Genomic DNA, 13,663 nt, shown 5'->3' with positions numbered 1-13,663 from the left:
TTTAATTAATAAATCTGTTAGCATGGAAAGGTATTAAAGAACAATCATAAAGATCTTCATCAAATCCTAATATGTAATATACTTAAACCTTCTCTGAAAATTATACATTTAAATAAGAAGAACCTCATCCAAATCGGATGAGTAATTATCGAGGAAACCTCAACCATACAATTGTTTTTATAATACATAATCTGCTTTTTTGAATTCAGTTAATTAGGTTGTGGTTTGAAAATAACTATTTTAGGAAGTCAGGAAATGGAAATGGGGCCCTAAGATGTAAATTGCCTAGGGGCCCCGATATTCTTAATCTGGCCCTGATTATAAATAAACTACTATAGACATTACAAAAGTCTGCATAAATCTATCTGTAAATTAAGAGTTATAACCGATATTGTTGGTTTCAAGTGCTAAAACTATGGCTCGTTTGTATAAAAGTGCCTCAGTAAGTCCTGTTTTTTACTACTAGTAATACGGCGTCTATAATAGCCAACTAATAACAGTTACACCATAAATAATACTTATTACTGCTTCTTTTAGTGCCTACGTTTAAACATAGCGTCGCTGGAGATTATTGGTTGTTCAAATTTAATTACAGCTTCTTAGAAAACTTGAAATAAAATGTTATTAAAATCCGTATTTTATGTTAACATGTTTGCAAAAATACGTGGTAAAACAAAATTACGAGTTGTATAATTTTATAATGATTTCACAGCGAAATGTGAACAACGGGTCACGCGAATTGAGAGTTTCAAGGAAAGGAATTAATGATATGTGTTGGTGCACTGTCACAATTTAAAAAAAGACAATAACCAATTGGAATTTCGGATTGGTTTTAGAGAGAAATTAACAACCTGTTCAAACCCGCTTATAAATTCTATTGACAAAACTACATAGTTACTAAGCGGCAAGCGCCTATACTATAACCAAATATTCTAACTATACCACACGTCAAAATGTGATGTAAATCGACACCTTTTATCACTCTAACGACAGACGTGTATCGATTCAATAATCTCCCCAATTGCGACACATCAAAATAAACAACCCTTTGTGTCGGCAATATCCCGCCAAAAGCGCGCCAAATGCCAAACATTTGTCAATGGAGTGACCAACAATGGGGCATTGAGCGGGCACCTGTAAAGGGTTTCCCCACACGTGGCATATGGAGTTCTTTCACCTGGTAAATCTCACCCCAGGGTCCTGGGCCTGAGGGTTGCCACACATGTCAGGCGGCTGCTACCGACAGATGCTAAAATACGTTGACTGCTGTTCCTTCATTGATTGCATTGTTGTATCGATGACATTATGAGAGTAAAACTTTATTGTCGCGCCCATTGACTTGTATGTTTGTGCAAATATCTTTAATTGTTGCTAAACTGTTTAATTTTTAATCCATGGTATTGAATCGTTCATATTTCGATATGGTATAAAAAACTTTTCGATGGCGATTTTCTGGTATAGTTTTTTAATAATAAGACGAAACATTGAACGAAATATTTTATATAAATAATTTACATTAACCAGCATAAATGATCGCACATGTAAAGCTATCGCCGACTCATAAAAAAAATCTTGACGGTAAATGATAGATTAGCCAATGCGTAATAAAGAAACTAGGAAAATTGATAAAAGCGTAAAATATCACCCACGTTCAAAATCCTCTGGCATAGATATTCGTAGACAATGATCCTTTTCTATGAAATAAAGTTCATTCTCATTTGTACTTTCTATTTTAAAGCATTCTATCAACCTAATTATAAGTACAGCAAATATGAACAGATTGGCGTCTAAATGCAGTTGACCTCCCAGTTTGTACTACGTCCGTGACATCTGCCACTACACGGTACTGTTGCATTGTTATAAGTCATTCATGTAATAGTTGTGTACATATTTGTTGTAACACATGACATCATTGTACGCTTTATAAGTAATCGCAGATATAAAAAAAATCAATACAAATCTAAATATTAATATAATTTCAACAATGCTGCTATCGACAATTCTAATGTAATAGATTGTATGATAAGGAACGTCAGCGTATCATAACTAGTTTCAAGTAGAACGAATTAATTTATAGGTGACAAAATCCGATCGCTGTCATATCAGTACCTGATATTTATTGATAATGAAATAGAAAATTACTTAATTCTATTCGAAATCGCAAATAAATCTATGAAAAACTTATCAGTAAAACAAGTAAAAGCTGGAACTACTTAAATATGTCTTGATTTATAGTACATAACAAAGGAAATCTAATAACAATATACTTTTCATCAGAATACCGCCAGAGCTCAACCAATAGCGATCAATATTCTACATGTTGTGATACGTGACAAATGCCTAGATTGAACGCATTCGCGCCGCTTTTTGCCCAATCATTCTCGTATATTTACGCCATTGTATGATATCGAACACCGATCAGTATATTTGCCATTATAATCACATTATGCCTTCAGAGTATCTCAGACACCGTAGCGGTGCGATTCGACATGTTTGACGCGTGTTTACTAACATCACGACCGTATGTAAATCGAGATCATTCGAGTCACTGACACATATCGATTTTCATACCATGTTTAACCTCCACAAGCTGCACTTCACTTCGAAACGGCCCACGTTACTGTCTAATTGGAACAATGCTTATTGCTTACTTAATTAGTTATTAAATAAACAGTGTAATAAAACATAAATACGGTTAACATAAATTATATTTATTTTTACATACCAAAAAATTTTAAAAATTCGGAAACTATAACGTTACTTGCCGCGGCGCTATCGTAGCTTGCAATTCTCTATGAATCTCTTTTCTTATGTATCTCTGGCACAGCTTCTTCATCTGCCTCAAAATGTATGTCGCGGTTACAAATAACACAACTGTTAAAGCGATCAGTACAATAAAATCGGATATCGTTAACTCCTCCATTACTTCAATGTAAGCGTGTCCGCCCATTCTTGCGCTTGCGCCACTTGAAACTACAGTCTTTTATTTTTTGATTACTTAGAACAATAAAACAATGCAATAATATGACACAGCTGTATCAGCATTTTACTTTTGCACTAAAAGAGGTTTTTATGCAGAAATAAAACAATAATCTGAATAACTTTACTCGTAATTTTCTCAGCAGAAGTTTTATGTTGCTGTTCCTAAATAATAGTGTATTTAAAATTTGATCCTCTTCGACACCTTCAATGTTGAAAAGTAAATACCTGATTTGTTAGTTTTATTTATAATAATATCAGCCCTGTATTATAAACTGTCCCACTGCTGGGCACGGACCTCCTCTAATACTGAAAGGGATTAGACCTTAGTACACCACGCTGGCCTAGTGCGCATTGGTAGACTTCACACACCCTCAAAATTCCTATAAAGAACTTATCAGGTATGCATGTTTCCTCACGCTGTTTTCCTTCACCGGTAAAGCAAGCGATAATTCACAAAGAATACACGTATCATTTTAGAAAAGTCAGAGGTGTGTGCGCTTGGATTTTGAACACGCGGACCTATCCGTTTCACAACCAACTAGACTGTCCCCACTTTTTTGTTGGTGTTAATGATTATTATTTGAAAAATCCTGAAGTGTGTATTGTTATCCAATGTGGAAAATTTTACGTAAACTAATTTAGTACCTATGTAATGAAATTGTTTCTTTCTTATTTATTACTATAACTAGCGGACCCGACAGACTTCGTCCTGTCAAAAGATTTGTAATATGACAGTTTTTGTTCCTATTCTAGTTTATTGGTCTCTGGTTTCTATCTATTTTATTGTCGGGGCAAAAATTCTCCTGAACAGAACCTTCACCCTGGTGATAGGGCGTTGTGAATAAAAATAATTATTAAATAAAACAGATATAAGCATTTAAAAGTAAGTAATCGCTTTATTGGTAATCATCATAATTATTAACAAAAATCAGTTTTATTTTCATTGTAGTGCTTTATGATATACAATATTTTTTGTTTGATTCCCTGGCGCATAGACAAATAAATCTGATGGTTTTCCAACACGGGAACAGGCAAAATACAATTGACCATGGGAGAAACATGGGTTTTCCAGATTAATACCACAAACACTAAATGATTGCCCCTGGGACTTGTTAATTTGACAAATTGAATTGAAGATTACGACTTTTGGTAACAGGTGTGTTTGTCTGATGTAATGACGGGAAAACATGCATTTTTAAAAGTAAAACAAAAGAAATAATATCGCGAAGCCAACCAAATAACTAATGATATATTAAATTTTGTGACTGTTCAATTTAGTCGGGTGCGCGATATCACTTTTGTTGAGTTTCAGAACGCGACATTACATTATTATATTCTTTGCTCCAACGCACACTGCTTTGATGTTAGGAATACACCTACATTGCTTAGACAACAGTGAACTTTATATAATAGCAATAAAGCTCAAATTTACTCTACGTATTAGTTAGAAAACGTTTGTATGGGATAAAGAAAAGGACTGTTTTAGGGTTTTTCCGGCAATTATTTGATATTTTCTCGCCGTAAAACCATCCTTGAGCTTCGACGAATATTAAAAAAAAGAATTGGCCAAATTGGTCCAGGCGTTCTTGAGTTATGCGCTTACCAACACATTTAGCGATTCATTTTTATATTATAGATTATGTCGATTACAAAAATTAATTTAAAAAAAACTACTGGAGTATTGCGCAAAGAGAATTTATTCGCTGCATACGCATTCTACGCAATGTTGGTTTAATTTTGCACAATGCAACTGTCATTTCACAAGTTTATGAGTCGACAATACAATACAATTAGGTTCATGAATCAAAACATTTTATCGCGACAACGGTAGGTATAACATTATGTCGGTGTCTTAGGGTCAGATTGCGCGGCGCCGTCGCGTCGCTTATTGCAGGCGCATGCGCATATAGGAAATTGACACGAATGTTTGCAACTGTGACTTTTTAATGATGGTTAGGATATGAACGTTAATAATTATTAGTTAAATAATGACACCAAATATACTATTTTACTATGTTAATTATAAAATGTTACATTACAAAATATTGTTTTAAATAAGTAAATTTATGAGTAGCTTTGCATTATCTACTTTTAACTTCTATGTCTAGAGCCAGCTTGACTAGACAGCTTGAGAGACATTTGCAACCTTTTGTATCGTAAAATCTGTTTTCACCACTTACTTACAACACAACCGCCACACGCTTTCATAAACAGGGAAGAACTTTCAATCCAACATAAACAATTTTTTGTCAAAGCGATTTTGAATATTCCTTAATTACATTTTTTCGCTACTATATGCAGTCCGGTTTCACAAGTATGATAAGGCGGTTTTGTTTCCAATACATGCTTGTATACAATAATTTTCTAAAAAATTCCCAGTATCATCTGTCAATATCTTAAAAATCAGTTTTACACTATATTATTATGTAAAAATATAATAAATGCTAATTATTGAAGCGTGGCAGGCGTTTATAGTTACTGATAATAGCATGAATTCAAAATGAATATCTAAGCCTGCTTAAAACAAATTTAAATTTAAAAAATGTTAATTATAACATCATATAACATCATGCCAGGAAATAAGTTATGCAACAATAATACCAATATAAACATTAAATTAATTTATATTGATTATTATACATAAACGAAAGATATTATATTGTAATATGCATATCAAAAGGCAAAATTTTCTAATTATATCATTTAAATTCCGATGAAGCGGAGATACGAAATTGCGCAATTCTAAAGCTGTGTCACATGCTTACCAAATAAGGCAATTGTCTTAAAATATGAAACAATTAGGCATTGAATCTAAGGTCGATTGGATGTTTACGGCTCTTCCTGGAACTAACGGCCTTGAGCATACATTCCATATTTTTCGCTCGAGTTACGAGCCAGTTTAGTGGCATTTCCAGTATGAAATTTGCTGAAACAAATCCAAATTATAAATTTAAAACAACCAAAGTAAAGATAACATCAAATCAGTCCCCCTGGGAAGTCACGAAGGCTGTAAAGTCTTCAAAACGAACGTCGGGAGAAAACTAAAATATTAAAATCGCGATAAAATCTGAAAAATAGTTTAAGTTTTAATGTCTAACATTCGCGTAACCACAAGAAATCATTATAAATATAACATATTGCAGAAATATGTTATCTTTTTTCTACATGAATTGTATACTTCGAATAGTTAGCTTGTAAAAAATACGACTAGCGCGTCGTTTTGCGCGTGGTGACCGGTAGAGCTTTAAAATGAGAAACAATTGAACATTTAATCTATGTTTGAATGGATGTTTAATTGGTGTTGGTGATGAGGAGCCAGCAGCCAGCTGTCCATTGATGGCGGTCGCAGCTGTGCGACCCGCGATAACCCGGGAGGCGCCGGCGCGGTCGCGTCCGCGTCTGCACCCGCGCATCCATTCATCTATGATTATTGCGACGTATCGTTTTGTCCTAGTAACTCGTGTGATAGAGATGCGCTATACATGATTGCTCTCAGAAAAGAACGATAAAAGAGGCCGTAAATATGAGTATATCTGAAAATAAATCCCGCAATTATTAACTTTTACAGTTATTTCTATAAATAAAAATTAGATAGTACAGTTAGTTAGTTCTATCATTGAATGAATGATTAAATATGTTCTATGGTTAAATCTAAAGGAACGCTGTTAATTATTGTTTTAAATATTTGCAAGATAGGAACGTTATACAAATTTTCATGAACCGACCATCGGTGGCATTGGTGATACGGTCTTGGAAATTGGTAAATATGTATGTATTTTATTTTGTTGATATATAGTAAAACGTAACATTTGTATAATATCAAATACAATCAAATACAATATATTTGTATATAAAATACAAATAAACAATTTTGAATAAACGATCCCAATCGCATTTTTCGATCTATCTCAAAAATGAACCAAGATAGATTATACATGTATACATTATTCGTTACCTACAAATTCTGTAGCATGTACTGTCTACCATTTTCTTTTATTGTTTTAATCTTATTTATCTATACATGGAAACTTGTAATTGGCCTTCTATTATATATATATATATTCTTACTACCTGTGAATCGTAGCTGTAACTTTAAAAAAAAAATATTTGTACGGAAGCCTCGGTGCATCTCTCCTCGCACTTGTCCGATTTTATTTACTTCAAACTAATCCATAACTAATTAATGGTAAATTGATGAACACAAGAGCTAGAATAAGAACTATCTCCTCGCATCGCAACATCATCGTCAGAAGGACATCAAGTCTCACTGTTTATGATGCGCCGCGATTAGTCTCAATTGTTAAGTATCACGCGTTTTAATGACGAATGGTTATGCAATAAGACCTCAATAAAGATAGTGTTACTGTTAGTAAAGAAGTAAACATTGCACTTGGGCACAAATACTAATTCTAAGGACAGATGCACCAAGTCCTACGAACGTTATGTTAATCTAGTCTACACTCTAAATTGGCTTTTTAGCTCTCAAAATTAATTTCATAAAATTATTAATAATATGTCAATTTTATAAATATCAATGCTAAATCTTACCGATTCACATGTCAACAAAGTTTAATTAAATTTTCAAACTGAAAGCATGAACATTTTAATTAAAATCTTGATTGAGAATGCTTCGATTCGGAACTACCGATTGAATCGGCTAGCAATCGCAGCGATTTCAAACAAACGATTTCATCGCTTATAGAATTCCGCAACACAACACCTATGGATACTTGGAACCCAACAAAGGCCTTTGTTTCTTCGGTATTTGGACTCGCGTTTTCGCTTATAATATTTTTTTTCTCTTATTGCATTCCCGTAGTGCTGACCCAACGGTCATTTTAGACTTAAACTGGTTTCGCATTTTAAATTGAACCCACTTTTTAGCTCGAGTTTTATGTCTCCAGATTATTATGTAGAATTTTATCATTGTTACAATGTATCGAAATGCAAATTGTTTCGAGTTTACTGGTCGATATTCGAACACAATTACAATAAGATTTAAATTGATTAGAAATGAGGTTATTTCTGGAATCGGCCACGCCGTTAAATACATTAGTCTTGCATTGAATTAAAAAAAATAGGTACCTACATATTTAAAAACAGAAACTCACAGTACTTTAAAGAGAAAACTCTAACGAACTTAATCATAGTACAGTTACAAAAGTAACTGAACAATTTCAAAACTACAAAACGCTTCTACATAATAACTATAATCTACATATCCTTTTCTCTGCGTTCAAAATAAAGTCAACCATTTAAAATTAATTTTAGAAAAACCGATTGTTGATTGTATTGAACCGAACGCAAAAGTTTAAAGGCAATTTGAAATTGTGAATTTGTTCGGCCACTGTTATAACACCATGGGCAATACATTAGAAAGAATAATAAAACTGTGGTGTCAAGTGGATCAAGAGAGCGGTTTGACCGCACATCGAGCCGGCCTCGATCAAAACAAATTGTTTACTGGAATGGCTGCACGTGTACAGATACTATAATTGTAACTCGTTTTACACCGCATGTATACCTATCGTGACAGGCCAAAAGAAACTTTAGGATTAACAATCACCAGTGTTTGTCCGTCATATTTTATTAACGTAAGATTACTACACTCGTCTTTTTATCCAAGAAAAATCTATAAATTCAATCTCTAATACAGATACAAATATAATAGTAAATGAATTATCGCATATATTTTTATAAAGTATAATTATAATTAAATTTAGCTAAAAGTTTTTAAATACAACACACATATAATTAACATCAGAGCAGCGGCCTTGCAAGGCCAATTAAATAAGTAATTATGTACCAATCAAGAATCCTATCTATCTATATCTATATTGACATTATAAAGTTGAAGTTTTTGTGTAAAGTTTTTACGCGCTAACTTCTGGAACTACGTAGCTTCCATTATACATATAAATATCACTATTAGGCAACCACATTGAATATTATTCGTGGTTGCTATAGGCTACTTGTACATAATATAAATAATTATACATAATCTTATAATTTTTATAAATTAACATTCATATAAGTTTGTGTTTATGTTTGGATGTTTAGATGTTTGTTACAAGTAAACTCAGAAACAGCTGAAAGGATTTGGGTGAAATTTCGCAAACGAATAGAGCATGTTTTGGATCAACACATATGCTACTTATTATTCCGGTTATTGGAGAATTCATTAATATTTTTAATCAGATTTGCGATTTAGGGACTTTTGCAGCGGGAAAAGCTTTTCACGCTAGCGCAGCCGCAACACCTGGTAGTGTAGCAAATAGTATTGTTAGTAATAGTCAATATAATAAAGGGGGTAAATGAACAATGGAGAAGACAGCGAAATCTCCGAGATAAAAAAAATTACATAACAAAGAGATGTCATCGGCATAGCAACATCAGAGAACGATCAAGCAATCATACATTAATATTGAATAAAATAAGTGTTTAATATTCCACACAAGATACGTACGGCCTTGCCAAGTAACTGTTTTATGGCGAATTTGGAATAACCCGACGCAATTATGCAAATCATTGGACGTTTTATATTTGTCTTGATCGCACAGCTGTTATAATTTGTTTATCGCGAACCATTTCTTGTCTCATACCTGTTCTGAAACCTTCTTAATTTGATGTAAATGGGAAGAAAATTGATAATAACTTAGAACTGGGCTGTAAAATATGCAAATAAAAGGATTTGAGATTTGTTTGTTTTCGAGAGAGCAAAGAAGTATATATTTCGAATAAAACCTCTTTTTGTATATTAAATACAAATCTGGTCTCAATTTCAAATAGTTACGCGACTTTGACACTATTTGTTATTTCTTTTGCATATATTATTATCTTAATTAGGTTACTGATAAATTAAAATGTTATAAAGTAGAAAGTCCCCAGAGGAGGAAATTGGGCATAAAATGGAATGTAATCATCATCGCCCATGAACACCCACAATGCCAAAGGTCACCCGTGTTACCAACCTTTGCAACATGAACGAGAAATTGGGCCTTCGGCAATTTCATTGGCCGTACGATATGTAATTGCGAAGTTATTATTACACTACGCACACAAATTCAACGTTTACTTTTATTAAATATGTAAAATTTCCATTTAAAAATATTATTAATTATAGGATTACATATAGGTGTATTCAAAATAATTGCTCATAAACTTTTCCATTGAAATTACATACAAAACTATGTATAAACGCCAATGATTTAATTAAATTAATTTATTTTTGTTTATTAAAAATGTATTAGTACTAAGAAAAACATAATTCATATATACAAGTTATTCAATAATTACAAAGAATTCGTAACTTAAGATGTTGCACTATGCACGTGCAGATCAATCGATAAATGCAAATATCCGAATTAAATAATAAATTAGTATTCATGTGATAAAACTTAAATTTCTGGCAAAACCCAATTGATATAATAAAAATATTTAGGTGTGAAAAATCTGGGTGTGGTGTTGGGAGCGCCGCCAGTGGAGCAGGATGACATCCGTCATATGGCAAGCGACATTAATATTAATGCTGATCTGTGACATATAGCGAAGAACTGCCAGTCTAAGTACATTTTGCAATAAACAATGTTTGTATTTTATGCTTATGTATGTAAACATCAATAAGTAATCAGCAACTAATTACCTCATTTAGCATTGTAAAACAAAGAAGAAGAGACCAAGTGTTCTTTCAGTTGGGTTTATTAAATAAACTTGATGGTTTGAAATCGTTAAAGCCTTAGAATAGTTACACTTGTTAATACAATATATATACCATTTTTCGTTTTTTTTTTAACAATAATTTTAATCTATTTATTTACAGTATGTTCAATTTTTAGAGTTTTAAGGATATGAGATCCTATAGATGTTTTGAAACGGAATTTATCTAATGAATAATGCAAATGATCCTAATGAGGTCACATTTTTTCTTCCTTCTCGCGCTGGCCTTGCACCTGGCAGCTGGCGCTATCTCGGTCAACTACTCACGTCACGACCCGGAACTTGAGTCTATCTTATACTTGAGATTTAGCATTCGGTTTATAAAAGATTATTAAAATATAAAATTTAAGCCTTGTATTATTAAAGGTATTTGTATCGTTAAAAATGTAGGTCTTAAGAAATTTCTAAATATCCTTTGTGGTAATATATTTTATTATCACGAATTTTATATTTTTGAGATGGATGAAAGTAAAATGTAAATTTACAGCGAGACTTGAAATCATGTGTTCAAATATTATGCGTTGAAAATAATTTGAGACAGCAATTGAGAATAGACAAAAATATGTCAGAACAAACAAACATAAAAATTATACGTGGCTCTTTGAACAGAGAATGTAAAATATTCGATATGCAATATTAACTTACGTGATCATTAATTCAAAGTTTATTCAATCTCGTATATTTTTAAACCAAGAGTTGTATAGATGCAACTTTCTCGAGTTAAGGTCAACGAGCCAGCAATCAGTTAGGTAATAAGGTTTAATTTAAATTATTACTATCTAAATAAAATTTTTACATAATATTCTCACCCGCAGACAATTGATCACATTACATAATGTAATTATAATTATTTAATTCGTTCACATTAGAGAGAACACATTGTATGAACATGTATTGTAATACAATACCTTTGTTGTTTGTCTATTGGGAATTCGCAATTATTTATGCCATGCAATAGTTAATATAAGAAGAGTAAATGTGTCGCAAATTATAATATAAATTAAGTACAAGTTTTTAAGCGGCGATAGCCTAGTTGGGTGTGGAACGGACTGCCAAGACCAATGTCCGCAGGTTCAAATCCCAAGAGCACACACCTCTGATTTTCTAAAATCATGTGTGTATTCTTTGTGAATTTAGCGTTCGCTTTAACGGTGAAGGAAAACATCGTGAGGAAACCTGCACATCTGAGAAGTTCTCTATAGGAATTTCGAAGGTGTGTGAAGTCTACCAATCCGCACTAGGCCAGCGTGGTGGACTAAGGCTTAATCCCACTCAGTAGTAGAGGAGGCCCGTGGCCCGTGCTCAGCAGTGGGCAAGTATATAATACAGGGCTGATATTATTATATTATATTATATTATATATACAAGTTTTAACAGCCAGCAATTGATAAGTATACATATTCATTTACCTCCATATCACCAGCTGTCAAGTATTTCCAAAATAAATAATCCTTATTAAATACAATTCTTTAGTTCGCTACATAAATTAATTACTACATAAATCATAATGACTTAACAGTCTGGGTCACGAACTAGCATGGGATCTACGAACAAATTCTAGTAGAGACCGCAAAAACTTATCTCATTATAAATCATAACCGGTTTACAATTAGTTTTCTTTTTGTAGCTTCATATTTTCCTTTAACATTATTCTTTGTTTATAATTTGAGAAAATCTAGCTAAGACCTCGTACCCATTGTTTATTATGACTTTGTATTGTTTGGTATTTATATATTACGCACACACTTGTGCACTATAGTATCTCCTGCGTACATGGCTGATCGCCATTAAGATAGGCGCCGGGACCGAATTCGGCTAAGAGGAATGCACCTTTGACGACTAGCTTGGTTTTTAAATTATCTACGAGTTCACTAATTAACAACTGTATCTATTTGGCGACAGTTAGAACAGCTTAAAAACTGTATTCTTAAGCTGCTTCCGTGGTTAAAAAACCATAGAAATTCATTTTATTAAAGAATGTGGCCGAAGTGGGGTCTTATTCTCGTATGAATGATTTTATTGCTAGTGTAATTAGCTGGTATAATAATAATACCAACCCAGTATTATATGTATACTGCCTAATGCTGGGCACAGGGCTCCTTTACTACAATGTTTAGGCTTTAGTCAACTAGCCTAGTATGGGTTAGCAGACTTCCATACCTTCGAAATCCTTATAGAAAAATTCTTAAACTTACAATGAGAAAAAATAAACCACGAGGACAGTATAGAGTCTTAGTAAAGTACATGACATATATAATATGGCTCGGTGAATTAAGATAAGATAACTAGCTAAAATAGTGAATTTCGCCATTCAACTGTGCAATGTCAAGCGATATGATCATAATATTCATATAATATGCTGAATGCCATGCACATACTTGAAATATATATTTTTATATACAAAGAAGTCTTATCGACGGAATTAATCCCAAGGGACTTTTCTACCAGACGTCTTTAGAGTGATGTAGAGATAAGCAAGGTAGGTGCATGTACAAATGGTAGGATAAATAATCTAACTAAATATATGTTGTATAAAATGTAAATAACAAAATATACTTATTTGTTCTAATATTACTACATTTTTTCAATTACCCACTCCGATAACCGGCAAGTTAGGTCGAATACCAACTTTACGATGTCGATAACCTTGCAATAAAGAAAACACTTGCAACGCAATCTGCTTGTTTATACAAAATCAATACACATGCAGCTTTGCATAGCAATAAATGATTTTATGTCGCGGACCTTAGGAATACTTAAATAGAAGCACACCACACAGGTATACTTTGCAAATATCATCCTTTCCCCAGTTTTACAACGAAATTCAAGCTTATTATGATTGGCCAGTATACTATACAGTTATACTGACCAGTTGAATACTATGAGAATTTATGTAATAGCTGAGGCTCGACCACGAGTGGCGACATGGTCAATGCATGCGTAGCGGTGCGGCGTTAGGAAAACC

This window comes from Manduca sexta, chromosome 15 (assembly GCF_014839805.1).
Source record: "Manduca sexta isolate Smith_Timp_Sample1 chromosome 15, JHU_Msex_v1.0, whole genome shotgun sequence".
In the NCBI taxonomy this organism is placed as follows: Eukaryota; Metazoa; Arthropoda; class Insecta; order Lepidoptera; family Sphingidae; genus Manduca; species Manduca sexta.
Note: the sequence above shows the minus strand (reverse complement) of the source record.